This window comes from Nipponia nippon, unplaced genomic scaffold (assembly GCF_047370975.1).
Source record: "Nipponia nippon isolate SJK-2023a ecotype South Korea unplaced genomic scaffold, ASM4737097v1 scaffold_14, whole genome shotgun sequence".
Lineage (NCBI taxonomy): Eukaryota > Metazoa > Chordata > Aves > Pelecaniformes > Threskiornithidae > Nipponia > Nipponia nippon.
In genome coordinates, this window is record NW_028262330.1 from 3053144 (window position 1) to 3076400 (window position 23257).

Here is a 23257-nt window from a genome sequence, read left to right on the forward strand (position 1 = left end):
CGCCTCAGCGCCCGGCGGGAGCGGCCCGAGGGGGGCCGGGCAGCGGCCTCGCCCAGCGCCGGTGCCACCGAGCCCGATTTGGGCCTGTCGGGAACAAGGCGGCCCGGCCTTGTTTTAACGCGGGGCACGGCTAAATCCCGAGGCAGCGGCGGGGGGAAGCGGGGCAGCCTGCGAGCCTCCCGCAGCGAGAGGCGTGAGGGATGAGAACCAGGCCCGGGGGCGGGAGAGCCGGGCCCTCTGCTCAGTAAAGCATCACTGGTTTACCTCTTTAGCATTGACTGCACTAGAAGCTTCCTTATATATCACTTGCGGGTGTTATTAGGACTGGGGTTGGTACGGTTAGCTTCAAACCGGCGAGCGGGGCCGGGTTTTGGAGGACAAACGGCGGAGGTTTTCTTTTTTTCCTCCCCCTCCTGCTCCTCGTTTGTATAATAGTAACGCATTTTGGCATAAACGCAGCATGGGCCCCAGGAGGGATTTGGAAATGCCAGTCGGAAGAAATGCCAGGACTTTAACCCTTTGGAGCTTAGGATATATAGAGACTGTGGGGGAGGCAGGAGACTGAAAACCAAAATGTTACGGCAAGGAAGGTAGCCAGGGTAGTGTTTGGGATTTTCCATAGCTGAAAATGTCTGCTGGAAGGCCTAATTCATTGTAAAACACGTGGTTTTTATTCAGATATCTCAATGTTGATGCTACTGGGATTGCGATATTGCAAACAACTTGAAAATCTGAATTCAGACTCAAAATAGTACGATTTTCCCCCCTATTTTTTCATTCGTTTTTAACCATAAAGGGTTGCATGGGCCTTCAATGAAAATTGGGTGATATGTTACCACTGTGCACCCCAAAGTGAAAACTAAAGTATGACGATTATAAAATTATAAGCACTGGCAACTGGGAGACTGCTGAGAATTGCTGTAGCACAGCCAGGAATCCCAATAAGCATCTTGGATTTTTTTTGTTTTGAACAAGTTGCCGTTACTTTTACCACAAAACGTAAGAGACAATGTGAAATAACTACCGAAACACAAGGTGAAAAGACAAATACAGGGTTTTTTTTTAAAAATTAAAACTTCGAAATCTGCCTGGTACAACAAACGCTGAACAAATCGGCAGATAAGATCAGTTGTGTCAGCGAAGAGTTCAGCGCGTTACGGTGCTCCGTGCTGCGCTGGCGGGGTAGCGGCAGCAGCAGATTTCCCTTTGAAGTGGGAAAAACGGCACAACTCTGAAGATCAGTGTTTTCAGGTGAGATTTCGTAAGGAGCTTTACAAACCGAATAACCGTGCTGCTGGGCTGCTAAAAAAAAAATGAAAGGTTGTAAAAGCAGAGACTCTCTTTTAAATGGCTTTAACACTACATGAGAAGCATTAGGAGCTGAATTAAGTGTACAGAGCTAATACGTTGATAATCAAGGCAGCTGTGGGAGCCTTTAAAGCTGTAAAAATGGTGATGTACTTTTCTGTGGCTTATGTAAAGGAAGCTTCTAATGCAGTCAATGCTACAATTGCATGCTATTGAACAAATTCGATGTAAAATGTTAAAGACAGGTGATTGCCCTAAGAATAACCTCTCCGGGTCAGCAAGAATCAAGCCTGCTTCTAGTGGTCCAAGGAAAGTTTCGATTTATCCTCGTTTGTCTGAAAAGAAAATTCTGACTTTTAAACTGCAGCGATCATTATGTCGTCCACATGCAAATCACCAGAAGCAGGTGGCCAAACTGTAGTAGTGTTAAATTATTAGCACCTAAAACCGGAGTCTAATCCAGGATCACTGGTATGCCTAAAACCTCAACTGGCTTCTTGATCCACAAAGAGGTCAGGATAGGGCCTACCGTATTTTTCAGTCCTTTTGATTAATACACAGCAATAACAAAATGCCTACCTCTCCCTGCTAGAAAAATCTTTAAAAATGCAATCAATACAAAATAACAACTCCAGCAGCAAAATTTTACTCATGTTGCCAATTCTATTCAACTGAAAGATTAATCTTAAAAGAAAAGAAAAAATATATATTCCCGTATTTCCTGGCAAACCTTGACCGTTTTTCTCCCCAGCAGAGCAAATCGACAGAAGTATTGCAGCGCGTGGGAGGGAGGCGGGACTGAGATTAGAAGGAAGAAGACTTTCTTAATCTGTATTAAACGAGAAGGGCTTTGAGCTCATGCCCTGTTCGTAGCCGTATCCTGCGATGCTGGCCAGCACGACAGCCGTCACCAGAAACCAAACTACAGTTTCTACAGTCCGGGGCTCTGCAGCCTGATCTCTAGAGCCAAGATCTCTGCATTCTCGAAGACCTACATCTCTACAAGACCTTGTAGTCTCTACAAAGGGACATTCTTTTTTCTGCTAAAGCAATCTAAACTTGGTTCCTAAAATGATTGATAGCACTCTTAAAATCTAAAGCAGTATTATGTATTGATCAATACAATATCTAAACCCAAACTACAGTTTATTCATCTTAGAAGTTGCTTAAAGGAATTAAAAAGAACATTTTTACTAATCTGTGTCAACATGGACAAGAATTTAAGAGCAGTAGAAAGCCAGGCTCAGAATTTCCACCACCCATCTTTGTCCTTTTCATCTTCTCTACTGAATCAATGTTGCTGTTCCTTACAGAATATGTAAGATTTACCCTGACAGTGGACATAAAGCTTTGTAACGTACATTCCCGAATATAGTACAGTCTCTTTTTTAACATTTTCCTATTTAGGAACACAATTCTCCTTTTAGCGTGGGAGCCTGGGCTTTGATTTTGAAAAAATCAAAAGCTTTTCCCGTTGTGTTCATCTCTCTCTAGCCCAGTTTTATCCATTTGCTGATTTTAAGGTGTGTTCCTTTTCCCCATCATCTATCAGTGCGAGCAACCAAGCCTGGCTGCTCTCCAGCATATATCTTAACAATGATTTTGAAATGCAGCGTAGCTTCTCTTACATTTCACTTTACCCGCTTAAGCAGTGGTTTTTCCATAAATGCGGATGACAGAGGGTGCGTGTACCTATCAGACGTTGCCCAGCTTCAGGAGCCTCTCTGACCACAAAGATTTTTTTAGATGGGGACCACAAAATTAGCTTGTATGTAACGTCATTTTGATGGAGTGAAGAATAACCAAGAGCAGAATTCAGCCAAAACAGAGAGGTTCATGGGGCATTGTCCCAGCCAGGCCATCTTCTAGGAGAGCCCCAAGCCCGTCTCCGATTTACGCGAAGGGGGCAAAGGGTTACCTCTGCTCAGGAGCGGCTGCCGCGTGCAGCTTTATACGCCAAGTGAAGCGCACGTATGGCGGGATGCGTGTGCCATAACTCTTCTTTGCAGGCTCTTACCCCCAGGGCAAACAGCCACAGGCAGCGACTTGCTGCAGACTGCTGCCTGGCTCCACGGCAAGCCAGGCTGTGCCCGGACTTGTTCCTCTGTAGCGCAGGGGGCTGAGGAATTCCGAGGAATAGGATTAGTGTCCTGGGGATGTGGGAGCATGCAGGGAAGGGCTGGGGGGAGGAGGACCCGGCGGTTAGATAAATGTCTATCGGTCTTGACAGGGGTCCAGTTAATCCTGCCACAGAGGGGGAGAAATAGCCTTTGAAGTGGAAGGAGGGAAATATTGTGGTAAAAGGGGGAGGATGGAGGACAGAGGGTACAGCAGTGAGGGGCTGTGGTTGTGAGGACAGCCCAGCATCCCGCACCCTGTCCTGGAAGCCCAGAAAGCCCGGGTACCGATCCTCCGGAGATGCTCTGGGGCTGGCCTGGCCCCCACAGCTCAGCGAGGCGGGCAAAGCCGAGCACCGGCCACCGAGGTCCCTCTGCTGTTATAGTGTATGAGGTTGGTGGCTACGGTGATGCCAGGAGTTTCGAAACTTGGCTATCAAGAGCTGGAGCTTGTATGCCGAGGATCGAGAAGCAGTTTCCAGGTCTGGGTATCTACAGCTTTGTGCAGTCAGTACACTCTGAAAAAAACCCTTCTAAGCTGGTACTTTCTTAGGCAGCAGTGACTCTTCTTTAAAAAAAAAGAAAAAAAAAAAATTATTTTGCTGGGCCAATATCAGTAAAGGGGACTGATCTGCAGGACCTTAGAGCTTAGAAGGACATCAGTCTCTCCTAAGTGGCATGCTACGAATGTTACAGCTTACTTGGCAAAAGTTACTGGAGTCCAGAGCAAGACACAGGAGGCAGCTCCTGGGTAAAAAGTAAAAATAAAAACAGGAGAAACCTGACATACTTCAATACAGACTTTGCACCAAAGCTTTGCTCTTCCCAAAGTTTCAGCCACCTTCAAGGATAAGTGAAAAGTTTTTTTGTCCTGAAGCTGGTACGAGGCAGGATCTCTTCTTGAAGAGGAGCCGGATAAGTGACTTGTTGAGAATGGGGTACGGATCCCGAGAAGGCCAGGTAAAAAGAGTGAAATGAGGAGTAAGGAATCCAAATAAAAATGCTGAGAAAAATAATGGTCACAGGTGGATAGATACTGTAATAAGAGTGGGAGTGGGGGAGAAAATGGGAAATACTTGATGAGTATCAGAGTTTTCTATAGCTATGAATAAATGGGCTAAAGAAGAAGGAAGGGAAAAAAAGATTGATTTTATACCTTAGAGAGGGTGACCTTTGAGGAGAGTTTTATTAAAATCCAATGTATTTTTTTCCTCGAGTTCACCTTTGCGCTGGGATTCTGCCAGTTTAATGTCAGTTAGTTCCACAGTATCTGCTAATAGATAAAATTACGAGGTTAGGACTGTCCTAGCTGATAGCCGTGTAGCTTCCTAGTTAATCAGCTTCAAATGCTTTACTATGCTTGTTCCAAACAATGATTCATAAACAGTTTTAGAGACAGAAAGCTGCTTTTTAAACAGCTGGGAGGATTACTTCTTGTGCCAGTGTTTCCCACATCCTCAATTTATCATAAAGAAGCAATTGGAAGATGCCTCGATTTTTGCAACAAAGTCCAGAACAAAATATAATTTTAACATCCCTAGAAGATCTCACCTGGTTCTTGACTAAGAATTTAGAGCAACCAGGAACAATACCGCCCAGTAAGCAACCGTCCACATTTTAAGCTTTCAGGTGATAACCAATCTATTTTTCTGGAGCGTGTGGCCATTGACTGTGCTTCTTGTGCCTTTCTGCAGCACCGTTCCTATCAGTAACAGTGTTTTATGCAGAGCCCAGTACTTGCTCAGGACTTTGAGAGTTTAGTTAGTGACTACTAGATGACACGCAGAATATCACGTTTAGGAAAGCCAAAGGTTACAGATACGGATACTGGGTCTGAGAGCATTAATTTGAGAAGCGCCAAGTTAACCTACTGTGCTGTCAAGCTGTGACAACGTGAATGATGGTGACTCCAAAGTAAAATGAGTTCAAATGTCAGTGTCTTGATTTTCAGTCTGAAAATCATTCTTATGAGAGGAAGATCATTGAAAACTATCTTCATATTAATCAAAAACCGAGGGTGCTTCTTTTCGGATGAACAGAAACCTAGTGACTCTGTATTTGTGCAGGCACGAAGAGCCAGTTGAGTGGAAAGATGCCAGCTTATGACAGCTGAAGGTTTGACCCATGGAAATAAAAGCCAGTGGAAATTTCTCTTCGAGTTTGCTGCGCTCCAGATCTGGCCCTTATTCAACTCTTATTAAAGTCCATCGAGTCACGGCGACAGGAATAATGGAGGGGAATGAAGATTCAAGCTGTGTGTTTGCTCCTGAGACATACAAAGTGGATTTTAACGCAGTTTGTGCATCCCGTTTTTAACACAGTTCAGGTATCCTGTTCACGTAAGGAGCAGTTCATGGAAGACTGAACCTGTCACTGGCATCGAAATGATCGTTCACTTTAAATCATTGATTCAAAGTGTAGTAAATCACTCATTTCCTCTCCAACTTCTGATTCCTAAAGGCATAATTGCTCCAAAATAACATATTACGTGCCTTAAAAGATTAAGCAAAAGGTCAGATTAGCATAACATCTTTCCTGAACTGCTGGCAAAAGGCTGTGTAAACCTGGAGCCACACCTTGAAATCTCGCAGGACGGTACTCTTGGGACGTGCCAATAAAGCAGCAGCGGGGAGAGAACACAGATTCTTCTATTTCACAGGTCACAGGTCTTCACCATGTGATGGACAGACTGAGCAATCCTCGCGTACCTGCATATATATAACCCACTTCATTGTAACAGAATGTTTTCTCTTGAATACACAAACCAGTAGGAGCTATTATCTCATGCGCTATTATTAATGCGCAAGACTTCAGCCAGTGTCTGCAGGCAGCGGTGCATCTGTCTAGTCTCAAGAGCAGCCATAACTAACAACCTCGGAAGAAGGGATAAAACAGCCATCTTGCACAATTACCTTGAGTTTGGCAATGGGAAGAAGAGATTTCTTCTTGATCCCACATGATGATTATCTTATACGCTGGAAAATGAGCACTCAGAGTGACATACTTTTTATTGTAGCTAATGTAACTCAGATTTGTAAAGAAGGTGATTCTGCTGTATGACCATATTATCTAAATTGCTTTGTCGCCAACGCGTGGAAAACTGAATATAAAATTGCTTGAACATAATTGAGTGCTGACTCACCCTCCGATTAGGGTAAATGGTGCAGCGTTCCAGGGCGTCTTGGAGCTTTCTATAGCCTCACAATCCTATGTGAAATCTGATTGATTTTTCTCCCCTCCAAGCAAACTTATGTTTCACGCTCCTATTTGAGGCTAGATGCTACAAATCCAGCTGCTGTCACAAGACGTCTTCCCCCTGCTTCGTTATCTCGATCAATTTTCTGCCGAAACTCTCATCTTTCATCCTGGCTGGTGCAGTTGCCTCCCTTGTGATTATTCCAACTCCCGGCTCTCCATATTCATCGCCACTCTCCGAGCTCCAACTCTAACTCTCTAGTTTCTAAGGCTACATAGCTGCGAATGTTTTCTCACAAAACGCTTTCCCATAAATTCTCACAATTTCATTTCAGTCAAATCTGAAGCTGCATACGTACCTGACACTGCGCATAGCAGACTCTCTTAATAAAAGCACCTGCAAAAACGAGCAAGAAAACACAGCCCCAAGTGTTTTAAATGGAAACCTTTTTTTTCTTGAAAACGGCCTCGTATCACAAAACTCCATTTGGAGGTGTAACTGTGTGACTATCCTTAAAAACAGAACAATTTTCAGTTTTTGAAATGTAAGTGGGAGAAGGGCAATTTTAAGAAGGAACGCTGGAGACCCGAGGTGAACTGAGCCATGGATACTGGGCAGAGAGCTCAAATTTAGCTGACTGTGGCACTACGACAAACCAGCACTTGTGCCTTTGGGTAATCTCTGTTCTGACTCTGTCACTCAGGTAGTGAAAAGGAGCAGAAGAAGGGCCGTGACCTAAATAATTGGGAGAACAGCAATTACTAACCAGCAGTGCCACCCACAAGGATTTGCAGAAGACGCCAGCCCTGAGCTGGAGGATCTGGGAGTGAAACCAGTCATGGAAGTGGCAGAGCTTGGTTTAGTTTCCAGCTAGCTATGAACATCTCCTTTCTTGCTGACTGAAGTATTTCATGAATAGCTGTTGAAAATCAAGTAGGGAAGAGGCTGAGATTTGTTTCCTTTATACGTGGGACTGGTTTCATATCAAGTAATAACTCAGAAATGAAGAGTAACTTCGGCACGCGTGTCAGGTTCTCCAGAAGCACTTGTCGCCGCACAGCCCAACCTTGCTCCTTACCAGGAATTTTAACTTTTATTGTCTGGTAATAAATCATACTAGCCTTGCCCCAAAGAGGATAAATCTCATTTATCTCCAACTACAGAGATAATAGTGCAATTGTTCCCCCACACCAGGAGACCGGGCAGCCCTTACCTAGAATTTCTCTTCCAAGTTGGATCAACTTTTCTCCAAGTTCTTCCTTCCGCAGAGTGAAGAGAAACTCAGGCGGAATGTATTTCCAGAGACAAATGAACCCCCGTGATAAAAGAATAAAATTGATCGTAAAAAGCCACCATAAATATGGTATGGAGGGGTGAATGTGGAATTCAGAGCTGATCCAGAGCTGGGTCAGAATCTGGCCAGAATTAAGGATCTGATCTCTTCTGGCGATCCGCACAAACGCTGTACCTTTGCAAAACAGAGGTACGTTTAAAAGACATAATGAAAAAAAAAAGGGATCTCCAATGGTGAAGCAAGCAACACATTCTGAGAGAAAAAAAAGACTGTCTGAACCCTTCAAAGGTAGCAGTGAGATACATAAAAATATCCAAGGCTTCCCCAGCCGGGGTGGGGTTGTTTGGTACTCCCAGCCCAGGCTGCGTTTGACAGACCTCTCTCACTTATATTACAAGAAGTGTGTTTTCAAAGGGGGAAGACCAGACGTTCAAGCTCAGTATTCCTATCCAGATCGTTCTTGCTAAATGTTTGACACCAGCGTGTCCGAGTGACATCCAGCTGGGGACAGCAGAAGTGTTCGTGTCCCCGATTCAGCTGAGTCAGGGAAGTGCCTCGATGACAAGGAAGAACATCACCGGGAAGACTTGAGGGAGACACCGGGGGATTTGCAGCACGGAGCAATATACGCGGACGTCTGCATCGCAGCAGTCATGCAAGCGACTCCAGCATTTAAACCTTTCATCTAGAGCAAGTGGTGGGTCGCTCAGCTGCAATTTACCGTTACGCTGCCGGGAGGAAGGTGGGGAGAGCAGGGAGGCAGGGGACCCTCGGCTGAAGGCCTGAGCTAATGCTGCAGTGAAGATAAGCCCTCGGATTCCTCAGAGGGACGTGACCAGGCAGACTGTCACCACGGGAGTCTCGGAGCAGGCAATCAGTCCCCCCTTTAATAAACAGAAGATACAAGATGGTCAGGGAAGAGTATGCTTCTTATACCTGCTGGAGAAACAAGGCAGAAACATCTCTCCTTGCTGATCTGCAAGGCGATGGAGGTTTTTGAAGGAGCAGTAGCACCCATGCAATCAAACAGGAGCAACTGTGCAGGTCCTGCCCCGAGGCTTATGCTCTAAACTATAACTAATGACTGTAAGGGCACTGACAAAAAAAGCATCCACAGAATCCCTTTTCTAAGGCCTTTGATTTTACTGGAACATTAACAGCAGTAAAATTCACATAGCCAACGGGAAAGCCATGTCCTGGCCTGACCCTGCCACAGAAAACAGCAAACCAAAGGGGCAGGGATTTGGGGTCACGTTTGGGGAGGATCTGTGGTTCAGCACGTCAGTTTGCTAAACCTCCTCTAATTTGTCACGTAATGAGGGAGCGGGGCAAACACATGGAGCTCCAGGCTGCTGCTTCATTGTGAAAAGGTATGGCCCAGACAGTGACGAGCGTCTAAAGAATAAATGACTCTCAATTAGGACAGTAGGTCAGAAAGAGCAAGATGATTCATATCCAGGACATACTCCAACCATCCACAATAACACTCAGCAATTCTACACAGCTTTACGTCTTCCAAGCGCCCGCAAACAGCCTGTCCTTTCAATGGCGCTGGCAGGTAACGGGGCTGGCAGCAGGGCTCGAAACAGGCGCTCGAGACCTGCTAATTCTTGGAGTAATTGAGCAAAGCTGGGGAGAAATGGCTTCCACTGTCCCTCCAGCGATAAAAAGGAATGAGACAGCTTTGTCCTGGTCACAGCATGCCACCGCGGGTCTAGAAATCAGGGGACGTGGAGATTCACACCCTAAAATTAATAAGGTACCCAGAGTTAATAGCCTCTTTTAGAGAACTGGCTGTATGCAATTTTCCCAGCAGTAAGCAACAGGTCGTGACAGACGGGGTTTAGGAGTGCTTGGCTCCTAGGTTAGCACCCTGACAATGCCTCCGCTCGGCTGTGCAAATCGTATTTTACTTGCTTGACTGTGAGTTGCTGGGCAGTGGGATGTAATTTTCCATGCTTGCAGTTGGCGCTGGGTTTTACCTTGACTTACATTTGACAGCGCAAGCTCTGTCAACATTGTTTCACCTCTTAGAAAATAATAATTAAGAAGCCTGGACCAGACGTGTGTATTAGTACCCAAGAATTCAATGGCCAGCTCTACTTTAACCTAGACACCCCCGTTTACTACTCTGCAACAAAATGTATTTTCCAGATTTACCTGAAGACTGGGATATCAGAAGAGCTCAGGGATGCCAGACGTACACTCGGTTGACTTTGATCTCTCTGAAGACAAATCTTTTAAAGTTTAGATCAAGGAATCTTTTAATGAAACAAAGAAATCGTGCCACTTGTATCAGTTCCAGATATAAATAAATCAGCTAGAAATAAACAGGAGCAAGGCAAACGTGAAGGAGACAGCCACGCTCTGCAATGTCAGTCCAAAGTGACTGTCTGATGGATGATAATACGGCTGGCTCAGAAAAAAAGTCAGAGTTTAAAAGTCTTGCTGCCAGCCATCTGGCAAATCTTCCAAAATACATTGCAGTAAAACTTCACTGAATTGCTACCTTTTTTGCATCTCCTGCTATCAAGACAGTCTATTTATTTTTTAAGCATAGTGAGGATTTTGAAATCTTTACTAGGACTCTCTCCTTAGGGACTTGTTACAGCCCTCCCCATGGCCAGTTCGTTGTCCCTTCCCTCCGCCAGTCTGCCTTATATGCATAATCTTCCCAAAGTAAAGATGCGTTTATACATTTAGGGGGTCGCTAAAACACTGAGCACATCTAACTGTTCAGGCTGCTGCAGACGCACCGGCTGTTCGCAATTCGCAGGTGCCGTTCCCTTGTGCTGCGAGGGAGGCAGAAGTTCATAGCAGCGGGATTTGTAGCACATCCATCCTCTTGCTCCAGAAGCATCATTACTTCTTACTTGGAACTGAAGGGCAACATTTCACACTTCTAAACAGCACTGGGCTTATTTTCATAACTGAGTAATTCGGACTCTGTACCCCAGAAGGCATTAGTAAATATTACCACTAGCCATTTCCTAATAAGCTGTAGCAACACAGAACGATAAAAATTTATGATTGCTTAAAAAAAAAAATCCTTTTCCATTCCACAAAAATTAAAAATCTCTTTACAGAACAAGCTACCCTGCTGAATGTTAATTAATATTTTTTTTCCCCAGTTTCATCAGCTCCTCCCACCTGGTCCATAATCAGCTGTAATCGAGTCCGTGACCCTCCTGAATTGCTATGAACCATAATGGCTTGTGGCCATGGTACTGCGAGTACCGGAACGCAGATAACCCTCCGACACGCCGTCTGAGAGGCAGCTGGAGATCCTATCTGGTGACCAGACACTCCTGGGTTGTTACACGGACTCAGTAAAAGCTATTTTCAGCTTAAATGATCTTTGATACTGAAACCAGAGTTAACCTGGGTGGTGAGCGGAGGAGATCATCTGCTCGGAGAAATAAACCGAGGGAGAAGGGGGAGGCAGAAAAGTAGGAAGATAACAAAGGAGGGAGACTCTTTAGTGAGGGGAATTAAATTGAAAACGTGCACTGATGGTGAAAAGAACACAGGAAAAAATATGTTGTTGCATCTCCCCATCGCTACTGATCGGGTCCCTGTCCCCCTCAACTGCCAGCCATGCTCATCATTTGTAATTCTCAGCCTTCTTAGATAGATGGGGCTAAGCAACAAAAGCTGTCTCCTAGCAGCCCTCAAGCTTGTCTCACCTTCGTTACAGCTAGTTTGGGTTATTTTTAGTCAAATTGGTTTGGTTGTTAATATGGGCTCGATTTTAATTTCACCATGTACAGTGGTGACTTGTTAACAAGCTGCTCCAGGAGATCTTTGTAGGACAGTGGAAAGCAGGGAAAGGAAATAATTACAGCTTTTCCACCTACGGTAGTCTGCTTCAGGGCAGGTATAAATAGATCCATAAGTGTTTGTTCACTTAAAAGAGAGTTCAGCCTAACTGCTTTTTCAATTGCCAGCAGCAGAATTGATGGTTTGGGTTTTTTCTTAAAAATGAGGGCAAAGATCATCTACTAAATATCACCCTCCCTTCCTCCAGACCGCAAGTAGTGTTTAAAAAGTTTCAAAATTTTTACCAAATCCAGATGGCGGGTGTATAAAAGTATGGGCAATTTTTCAAAGCCATTATATTTGTTTGGGAGGGGAGGGATAATTGGATCAGAAAACTCAGTTCAGCGTCAGAACTAAGGAAATTAATGAAAAAAAAATTCGCATTTCATTCAGTTGGAGCATCTAAAAAGCCGTGGACTGATCCATGCAAACAGTAACTCCCTTTGGAGTCCCACCACAAAGTTTTGAGAAAGCACTTGCTGAGGTGCCTGAAAACGCCCCGTTTCTTGGCCGTAGGCAGCTGAAGAGCAGAGCGGGCACAACGCAACGCCCAGCCGGGATGGGACCGGGGTCCCAGCAGGTCAGGGGGGATCGATCTGCAAGCAGGGCAGCGGGATCCCTGCCTCCAGCAAAAGCATCCCAGAAGTAACCTGTCTGGTTCAAAGAAGGTTAGGAAGCCTCTCCTGGGGGCCCAGCACACCTTAGTGTGGGAGGAAGAGGAGGCCAGCGTGGGTGGCCCACCCGGGGTGCCCTGGACCTCTCTCCTGGAGCAGCACTCCCACAGCTCCATCTACAGTCCCGTGGCTCCGGAGCCCAAAGCCCTGCCGACATCCACCTTTCCCTGTGCGAAATTGCTTAAATAAACTTCCCCACTGCGGGCTCGCAGAAATGCAATAAACATCATTTATGTAGTCTCCTTGGTCGCTCTGCTAATGGGCCGGTTATAATGGCATTGCCAGGGCTTTCTAGGCAAATTTGCTGTACTCTGCCTCTGGCCTTTGGTGTTAAAGCCTCACCTCGGTGCTCGGTAATCGCCCGTAAACGCACAAAGCACGTACTCTGCCACTGCCTATTGTTCAAGCTACAGGTACTATATTTAACCGAACAATAGCTAATAAACAAAAGACATTTTAAGTGGTTTGTGGTGTCTGCTGGGGACCAGCTGCCCTTTTTGTGTTGTACCGTGTCTTCAGTCCTGATGCTCAGGTCTCCTGGGTCCCATTCAGCTGCAAAAGCCCAAAGCTACCGTGAGAGGAACAAACTAATCTGACAGCGAAATAAAACAATTGATGGCTCATAAAAGCAAAAGGGACAGATATTTGAAAAGGAAAAAAGCAGAACAGATTCAAATCTAATTGAGAGTCCTACCGCAGGAGTGCCGTAGAAGCAGCAAGTTCCTCCACGTTCCTTCGCTCATGCCCCGAGCCAGCCAGCTTCACAGGTGCCAAGACTCAAACCTGTGATTCTGGGCAGCGTTAATAAGGTTTAGATCCGAATTAAACCACTCTTCTGCATGCCTGGGGATGTGATTCAGACCTCCGGTCTTGTGGCACACGGCAGCCTCAGCTGCTTCGGGCTGTGCTGAAGCCTCTGGAGGTGCACATTTGTGGGTCCCAGCCCAAAGCACCGGGACAGGAGGTGCATGCAGCCGAAGGAGGTGAGGTCTGCTGGAGTCTGCAGACAGCCTGAGGCGGGAAGGAGCTTCTCCCAGGTTTCCCCTGGGGACCTGACTCCAAAATCAACTGTTTTGAAGGCAATAACAGCACAAGTCCCCGGGCAGCACAGGGATCTGTGCATGGCTCTAGGAGAGGAGGACAGGAGGCTGAGCCCACTTACCCACCTTCCCCCTGGAAGGGCAGCTGGTAGGGTCAGCGGCTGCTCTTCAGGGCAAAGAGGACCCTGGGACTGGCTCAGCCCCCCCTGCGATGGGGGGCATTCCTGGGGCTGGCAGGGACCCCCGCCGCCTCCCAGCTGGCTCAGCTGCGGGGCTTGGGGCTGTCACCTCCCGAGTCCCTCCTCTCTCCCCAGTGCAGCGTAACCAAACCAGCAGAAACCTGAAGTAGAGAGATTTACTTTACTCAAGGAATCCTATTCAAAGCTACAGCTATCGACAGATTTTTTCTATTCCTATGCTCGGTGGGAGGAAGCTGATAGTATTTATTAAGCTGATCTCAGGCACTGAAGCTCGATCCTAACTCTAGATACGCAGGCAATCATCAGAGCCTGTTGTGTCTGCATGAATATACTCATCCTGACTCTGCTTTCTGAATACATAAAGTGGTGTATAGGACCATTCATCTATGATAGAGTCTTCTAGATGGCTGCAGAGGGCAAGACAGTATTTTTCGTATGGAGAACTCTATGGCAAGCTATTTTAGTACCCTAGGATCATTAACATTTTTGAATGTCTGAGAAGCTGCTAACATTTATAAGACTTTACAACCAAGATCCATTCTCCCAAATGGAGAAAGAGCTCGTATTTTTTGCATACGCTTTAGATATTGATAATTTTCTCATTTTCTGATATGACGGGGCTTGGGGAATTTTTTCCCCACTGAGACAAGATGACTGACAGAAAGAGATGAGAATTTCTCATAAAGACAAGCAATGCATTTTTACACAGCCGAGGCTGGAAGAAAGCAATAATTGTGCTAATACGCAGGCACGGTTCTCCAGAACGGCTGATGATTTATTTCAAGAGACACCGCTGACAAAAACGCCAGGCATGTCTTCCCAAGCCAAGATGCGAGCCGAGATCGGTTTGACCGACCCTTCGCCCCTCTGCCCGCCTGCTGTGCTGCCGTTGGGTGGCGAAGGCACGCGGCCGGTCTCGGGTGGGTGCGGTGCCAGCCTGGGAGACCCCGTCCTCCGTGGATGTGGATCAGCGGAGTTTCACCAACACCTCTGCCACGGCAAGCCCGACTCGCCGTCACAGAGGTGGCACTTGGCACACGGAGGCGGCACTTCGCACACGGAGGCCCTGGGGAGCTTTGGGCAAAAGTTAGAGCTGCCGCTGCTGAACGCCTCCGGGCTCTGCTTTAAAAAAAAAAAAAACACAGAACAAAAACAAAACCAAAGCAAAACAAAAAACCAAAACAAAAAATGGAGAAGCTGCCTCCAATACTTGGGCAGCGCAGAGCCTGGGAGCAGCCCTGCGCCCACCACAGGGATGCCCGTCCTCGAGGGTCACCACCACTTCTGTGCCCCTACAGCTGCTGAGCAGCTTTGCTTTCTGCACGGCTCCTCTATAAACTTTGGCTTTTCTCAGGCCAGGCCTTGCAGCGGCTGTAGCTGTTTCACTGGTGCCAAAATTCACCCCCCCTACCTGCTTTCCTCCCAGCCTCCTCTTCCAGCTGTTCTCTGTCTCCTCTCACTATCTGCATCTCGTGTTCTTCTCTGCTGTTCCTAATAGCTTTTATCTATGCCAAGTCCCATCCTACTCATCTCTCATTAAACCCCAGACCTTTCACAGAGCTTTTCTGCATTGATCTCCCAGCCAGCTTTTGTCTCTTTGACATCTAGGTTCTCTTCATTTGTACTTCTCTCTCTGGATCTGGGAATAATTCTGCTTCTATTGATGTTACCAGATCCAGGCCCTTATATTTTATTAAACTCCTCAGGGTAAGGATCACGGCTTTCAAGGGATAGATGCGTATCTTCTGCTTTGCAGATACGATGGTGGGTATGACTGCTCCCTGCACCAGCAACACCCAGGGTGTCGCGAGAGCCTCAAGAGGCTTGGTCACAAACAGCAGGAATCTTATCCTGTGCTAAATACTGGCCCGAGAGAGATGTTATCCCTGGCAGATACCAGCTCCAGAGAGACATTTTCCATGGCAGCCCTGCCCAGGATAGATCCTGACTTCATCTAGAAGAGGAGCAGGAGCTGGTTGTACAGGGCTGTGCCACTCGCTGGAGGACGGCACAGCCGGCGCGAATGGGGCAGGGGTGGCCTCTGCCATACCCGTGCTGTATCTGCCTTCTCCTGCTCATTTTCTGATGGCATGTTTTGCTCTCCTGTGGCCTCAGATCAGCATCGTGATAGAAAGCTGCTGATAGGAGCAGCCCCTGCCGGCAGCGAGTGCTCCCCGGAGCACGAGGGTCCGGGAACACGCGCTCTAAGCAGATCTCTTATTTGGAAAACTAGATGGTATTGACTATTTATAAACCTAAGCTTAGAGCAAGGCAAGGCCAGCTAGAAAATATGCCACCGTGGGTGAGTGAAGGTGCTTAGTTAGGAGCAGAGCATTGGAGGTTTTCAGCCCCGAATTACAGGGCAGCAGTGAGCACAAGTGGCTTTGCTTTTTCTTTTTCCCCTCCTACTGATTTAGTTTGGAAGCATTTCAGAGGGCACTTTCTCCTGTTATATGGTGATAAAACCCTGGGCTCAATAACTGAGATCTGCTGTCTGGCATCAGAGCAATACAAATAACAATAAAAGAAACAAAATAGTGGTGAGTCAGGCTGGTTTCGACTTGGAAAAACATCAGTTTTCCTTATTACTCACCAGCTCTGTCGTCTCCTCTGGGGGACTCTGCCGGCCACTGGCAAGCCTGCAGTCTAAGAGAGGCTGTATTTAGCTCAGGCCCTGCTAGAAATGGTTTTCCCTGGGGTTTCGGCGGGTCAGCGGTTGCATACCCCCGCAGAGCATTGTCACAACAGCCCAATGCATCCGAAACAAGGGGCCAAGTCCAGCTGGAAGTTGATTTTTGCTGTCAAGATTTGTATTTATTAATTTCTAGCCCATTTGCTTTCTTTTGGCACCATTTTTCTCTGCCAGTGAAAAATTTACCCTGAATCACAGCGTGTTATTTCCACTTGTCAAGATAAAGGTTAATGAAATACCAGTAACTGCATCACAAATCTAGCTCTGTATCTATCAGAGATTTTATATGGCATGTTATACTGCACAGCCTATGCTTAGAAAAGGCTGTGGTTAAAAAAAACCCAAACTGTCAGAGGCCAAAAAATTCACAGTTAGAGCAGCTGAGCCTCTGCCCTTCACTCCTCACCTCTTGCCTGTAGGACGAGGAAAAAGCCCTCCCGCGACGGGCACAAACGAGTGTGGGTCGAGATTTAATCCAACACGTGAGACTCTGCGGGACTGCGGTATTTAAACAACATTTTCCTGTGCAAACATTGTCTGCCTCTGGATAATGGTTACTTGGATATTTATACACTCTATAAATAATATATAAATTACGTATATCATAGAATCATAGAATACCTCAAGTTGGAAGGGACGCATAAGGATCATCAAGTCCTATAAAAATATAAAGATAGGATTTAGAGGTAACATAAGGCTATATTTGATGTATAGCTGTCTTCAAAGAGATTTGCACCAGAGGTGCAAAGAGAATTTTACATACTTGCTGCAAAGGGTTTCTGATGCCCTGACCGTGAAACCAGGGCTGGCCGAAGGACGCCCCGTGAGCTGCTCTGCGCCCTGGGGCTCGGGAGTCGGGGCGAGTTACGCAGTGAACCCCCCCTTCGAGACCCCCAGGCACAAGGTCAGCCCCCAGATGAAATACTTGGAAATAGGGCAGATCCCCCTTTGGCAGCAGTGCGAGCACACGAGCTTGCAGGAAGGAAGGGAGGAGCTGCTTTGTTTTCTTCCTAGGGAAGGCTGGGATGGGATAAGTGTCAGAAACTGCCGGTTGGGATGAGTCAGGAGATTGGCATGGGGCGGTTTGCATTAATACCGGCTTGAACACATGCCAAAGAGGATTTCCAAAATTCACAGCCAGTTATTTCTTGTCATAGGGTTAAAAAATCCTATAGCCTGTTCTTCCACTCCAAGGCATGCAATCAAAAGCCTGCACAGATTACTCTGAGAAGGTTTGTTTGTTCTGTAAATACGTTTTTAAAATCTTGAATACAGATGACTAAGTTTAAAAAAAAAGCCAAACAACAACCCAAAAACTTCTAACAGAGCGAACCCTCTCACCGAGAATCTTTTCCCTCCTCCGAAGTGGATTAAAAAGCATTGTTGTGAAATCCCAGTGCAGATTTTATTATGGGCTGAATCAAAATGCTTTGGAGTTTTTGGAATTCAGATCTGAAGTTCATCGTTTCAGCCCATATGCTCCATATAAAAGTAAGATAAAGAAAGGCATGTACTTTTTCTTCCTTTTGATATGCAAAGATTTAGATTAAATACTTATTTTCCAATTTGCTTTTTCGGTAGCAATTCACTAGAGATCCTATCGAACATGAAATACCCTGTGAAGCCTGAGGAGCTCCTGAAATGATGGATGACATCAAGACCCAAAAGAATATTTACGAAGCATCTGAAGAAAGAGATCCTTAATCACTCTGCGAAGCCTGTTGATTTGTTGCCATCTACTGAACTTAAAGCTTGTGTTGTCATATATCTAACTTTAAAATTGAATGAACCATTTGGAGAAAGGAAATCTCTGCTAAAAAATCAGTCCTGTCCCTTCAGCTGAAGTGTGAGCAGTGACACACTTCATCGGATGTTCTCAGCAAGCCCTTCGTTAAAGCAGTAGCACCAGACGAGACCCGGTTTTCCTGATATTTCCAGAGTACAGTGCAAGAAGGAAAATATTTAAGATTTTATGTATTCCTGAAGAATATTAAAAGAAATGGTGCAAACTCTCCCCGCAGGTTATTTGCTAGACCTCTTTCATTTACAGGTATTTTATGGTTGAAGTTGAATATCAATGCTATTTTTATTTTTTTAAAAAACTTTTGCCCACTAGATGGCTGTAATTGTTATGGCCACGCTTAATTTTTGGTATCAAATTCCCATCTTAATAAAGTATATTCTTCCTTTTTTTTATTCTGTATTATGCGGTCCCGGTCTCCAGCGCGGTGTTTGAAGCGAGGGGCTCCTCGCTTTGCACATTTCACCTGTTTGTAGAAAATTTAGGTGTTCAAAATGGCTACTGCAGTGGGTTTGTATCACGTCTGAGGAACAGAGACCCGCCACCATTTTGAAGCACAAAGTGGGAATTATTTTTTCATTATTGAAAGAAATATTTTGTTTTCTGCTAATACAAAGAATGATCAAAGACGAAGAGCCCTTCGGAAAGGCTTTTCCGATAGCATGCCATTTCACGCAAGTAGCTTGCGATTACCGTTGTATCACCAAGATGTTGCAAATCTGATGGACGAGAGCCCAGAAGGCAGGATTGAGCATCTCCCGCGTCCTAGATTCAGTAGAGGAGCTGATGTGAGAAAGAAGCAGGATCTGCTGGAAGGAAAACTGAAACGATATATCACAGAGAATACAATTCCCCTGCTGTTTGCACGGGCCCTGGGCCAGGAGAAGGAGTGGGTCTGTGTAGTGGATTTGCACAGCGTCTGCTGGCTGCGGTTCCCCGTGGCTGCGGTTTTCCAGAAGTTCCACCTAAAGGGAACGGCCACGTAGGCTCAGGTGCAGAGAAAGACTTGCCTGATTCAGCTAGCGAGCAGGATACCAATGCTTCATCTAAACAGAGCCGCCTGAATGTAAACATCTATATTATGTTTGACAGCTCTTGACTACAAGATACATGGAAAGGGAATTGGCTCTCTTCTCACTTTTTAAGTCAAACACAAGTTTTTAAGCAGTATGCAGAAACATTCGTAGCATCTCTCCACTAAGCACGAGCCTGTATGGATTCACCGAGGCATCGCCGTAGCCCCTCAGCACGGCGCATGGTTCTGCTGGCGGCTTTGCAGCCCCTGCCCCCTTCAGCAGATAAATCTGCCCTTAATGGGAATTATTTCTTATTCAATGATGAGTTTGCCTCCCGGTTCAGAGCTGCACCAAAGGAGGTGATCAAGGTCCATCAGGTTTCGTAAGACTTAAGTGCAAAGTCTCAATTAAGCATCTGTAAAGAAGGTTTGCGCGGCCAGGGCCTCGTAAGCGGCTTGAATGGAGCAGCGCCTTTGCCTTGGTTAAAAGAACCACACCGATAAAGAGTGCACACCCGGCACCGCAGCTTTGCAGATACTCGGGAAGAGAAAGCACCTCTGGCACAGGAGGTGCTGCAATAAGATGTGGTTTAGAAGAAATTCAGGACCGCTGTAATGCACCAGTTTAGTATCGGTCAAGTAGATAATTTCGCTTATTGCTCGCTCTTGCAGAAATACCACGGCAAAGTGCTTGGAGGGTACAGCTGCAGTCAAACCAGCGTGTCCCCCTGCTTTAACCGTATTTCTTTCTCATTCAATATAATTAAGCGCCCTTTTTGTGTGCGTACAAACAGGTCTGTGCCAGAACGAGAGCCTGGTGCACCGCGGGTCGCTCAGCCCGACGCCGGGCGCCCTGCGTCCCTGCTCCTCGGGGTGGCAGGGCCAGGCGCTGCCCTCGGCCCCACCTCTGCCCCAGCTGCCTTGTCCCGGTGGGGCCTGCGGGCCAGGTTTGTCTTCTCCCCTTCCTGCTGCAGGCAAACCCAGCCTCCCTGGGTATTTAAATCAAGTTCATCGCCGTCCTAGCTGAACACCTTATAAAACGATGTTAATCAAGAAAGAATAATGAACCTTCAAATTCACTTAAGTTGTAAGTAAGGACGAAGTGCTCGAGTGAAATGGCTCTCATTCTGAACTGGTCCTTATTTCTAAGGCTTCTGCATCTACAAAACAGGATAAAGTATTTTTTTTCTGTAGCAAAACACTTTTGAAACTAATGGATGAAAAGAGCTAGGTACTGTTCAGGAAGATGGAGATCTTTGTTACCCTCTCTTCCTATTCCCTTGAAAGTAATTCCTGCCATCGTCCTTTGGAACAACCCCTAAAACTCAAGACACTTCTCTGAGATCCTCTGACTTGCTGACTTTTCTGTCTGTCTTCGTCTACAGCAAATCTTGCTGAACAGGTTTAAGCAAAGTAATCTCCCTGCAAACATTCTGCAAATAGATCAATTCCGTAGCCAGTATCAAACATCCTACCTGGAGCCCACTGAATAAATGGATGTCATTGCTATAAAACTATAAACCAGAACTTCATGTAGCTTCATAACCATATAGATATTTGAACTTTCAGCATAGAGTTTTCAGTATTGTAATAACTGCAGCATAAGCAGCCACCTCCATCTCGCCTTCACCTTTTGCTCGCCTCCCCAAAGCAAACCGCACACCGCAGGGATTTGCTGGGCACACAAGGCGTCACCCCTGCAGTATCAGCGCTGGAGAAGCAGAGGGAGAGCTGTACGAGGTGCTCCTCACCTCATGTCACTCGCCATGGGCAGATGCTCGGGGGCTCGGGAGAGTGACACGCATAAGACCCTGATTGAGATGTATTAGCCTGCACCAGAGAGCTGTCTGAATTGTGATAGAGAGATCCAGCTCGGAGTCGAAGAGCCGGAGGAAGCCGGGAAGGCTGAGAGCAGCCAGGTTGGGTCAGATGGCTGCTCGTTTTCTCTGAGGGCTGAGGCACGCTAGCTCCCAGGTCCGGAGCCAAAGCCCCGGCAGCCGCTGGAAGGGCTCGGGCCGGCGCCCCCAGGCGTCGGACGGGGCCTTGGGGTGGGTCGCACTCCTTCCGAGAAGGGACGTCTGTCACCTTCATTAATCTTATCTGGCGATTGCTCCGAAACAAAGCATTTCGTGAGCCTGAACGAAAACACCGGGGAGCGCTCGGCGGCGAATTCTTTTGCATGCTCCCTTTTTGTTTTGTATGATTTCCAACATTTCTGGCAAAAACATTTCCTCTGACTGTTTTCCTTCTAGAAACAGCCTCTTCCAGACAGGGCTGCTCTGCCACTATTTAGCTGGGTAGACACGAGGCTATTTAAAACACAGAGCTGGAACATTAGCAAAACACTTGTCTCGTTCCAAGACAAGCAGGGAAGGGGAGGGTGCGCATCGCCGGGGTGCAACCTTGCTCATCCCCGGGAGGTTTATGCCTGCGTCATGCCCATTTGTGCTGAATTTAAGGCTTCTGGAGATGGAGTCTGTGACAAAATCCGACAAGATTTTTTAGAAGCCGCTAGTTCACAGCCTTGAGTATTTATGGTTTTTGGCTGCCAGCTCTCGCGCGCTCTGCGGTCAGCAGTTTAATTATTTACCAGGCTATATACAGCACCGTTCAAGCAGCAACCATCAAATCCGACATTTTGATAATGCGAGGGTAATTGGGTTTTTGTTTTTTTTTTTTTCTCCCGCCAGCTCAAACCCCCTATTCTGCTGGGAGATGCAGAGTCATAGCTCTGCTGGATTGGCTTCCCGCCACCTCACTGCTCCTTTAAAACCCCATACCTCCCATTGAAGGAACTCGGTGTCCTGTTCGCCAGGAGGACGTCAATGTTTCTATGGAAACTCTTCCCAAAGATTCTCGCTCTGCGCTGCCGCCGCTGCGTATTGTATGACCGGCTTTGTACACTGCAATTCATTATCAAGGCTGTGACGAAAAGGGAGCAGCTTTCTGCCCGAAGGGAAAAAGCATTAAAAAAAAAAACCAACCAACCCCAACTTAAAAAAAACCCACCTTCATATTAATAAAATAAGCCACTAAAACCAAAGGTGCTAAAGCTGTTTGGTATTTGAGTTATGAATGGAATCTGCTTGCCTGTGCTTCTTGCAATGAAAAATACCATTTCCTGAATAATTAGCTCAGCTGAAGAAGCTTATAAATTCTACGTAAGGTCCTTTTTCTTCCGAGTAGCTAGGGGAAAATTTTCCAGCTCTCACCATTACAATCACGATGATGGATGAGTGTCACGTAGGTAACAAATGGGCCTGAACAGGAACCCTGTGCTTGAACTGCCTTGAGCACAGGGGAGGCTCAAACCCAGGCTCAGATTTCGCATTTGAATTAACGTCTGGGAAGGGGGTGCAGAATTAATAGGCTGGAGGAAGATTCACATTCATTTCCCATTTTCCCAGGAAATCGCTGGGACCAGCAGAGAACGCGTTGGTGGCGTTTACGTACACCTCCCTTACTAATTATCTCCAGCGGTGGCCAGGTCGCTCACCCTTCTGCAAACGAGCACCAGGTAGTCCATACTAGGAAGGTAAAAGGTCTGGATTTTGGTCCCACTTCTATCGTAGATTTGCTGTTATTTTATATTCGGAGGTAACAGTTAACTTTGAAAATCTGCAGTTTCTAGGTACGGGTCTGAAGGAGCCTGGCACCTGATTTTCCCAGGGCTGGGAAACGTTAGCTCCCGCTGGAAGCAGCGGCAGGCTCTCGGCATCTCAGGAAATCAGATTGCAGGTGTCCCAAAGCAGATACCCCGAAACCGAGGTACGCAACTAGTGACACTTGCAGAAGGGCATCCCCTTAACCCAGCAGAAGTCTGAGATCTCTTGAAGAAAAAAAACATTACGTTCGCCTACTATGCTGGGAAACGGCACCGAGTAAAAACCTGAGTAAAGATGAGGATAAGAGGAGACAAGTATTTTATTTTTAAACCTTATGAATTTCTGAGTAGTTCTGCTTTGTCGCTTTCCTAGGGAGGAAGGCAGGGTTGCGAAAATAGGAATTTCAAACTCTGCTGGCTCCCTGATACTGTGCTAAAGACTTGTATTACCTTTAATTGATGTTTCTGAGTGCATCCTCATTGATTTACTCCAGCCG

General features: G+C 46.4%; 2 long non-coding RNA genes across 2 annotated transcripts; both read right to left on the reverse strand.

Moving 5' to 3' along the window:
* Positions 1-78: 78 nt before the first annotated feature.
* On the reverse strand, positions 79-22054 carry LOC148056407 (uncharacterized). The gene is made up of 3 exons (XR_015703224.1): positions 21937-22054; positions 4582-4698; positions 79-4461 (listed from the first exon to the last, which is right to left on the reverse strand). It is a non-coding gene; the product is annotated as an uncharacterized LOC148056407 (long non-coding RNA).
* On the reverse strand, positions 14403-16385 carry LOC148056408 (uncharacterized). The gene is made up of 2 exons (XR_015703223.1): positions 16242-16385; positions 14403-14767 (listed from the first exon to the last, which is right to left on the reverse strand). It is a non-coding gene; the product is annotated as an uncharacterized LOC148056408 (long non-coding RNA).
* Positions 22055-23257: the final 1203 nt, after the last annotated feature.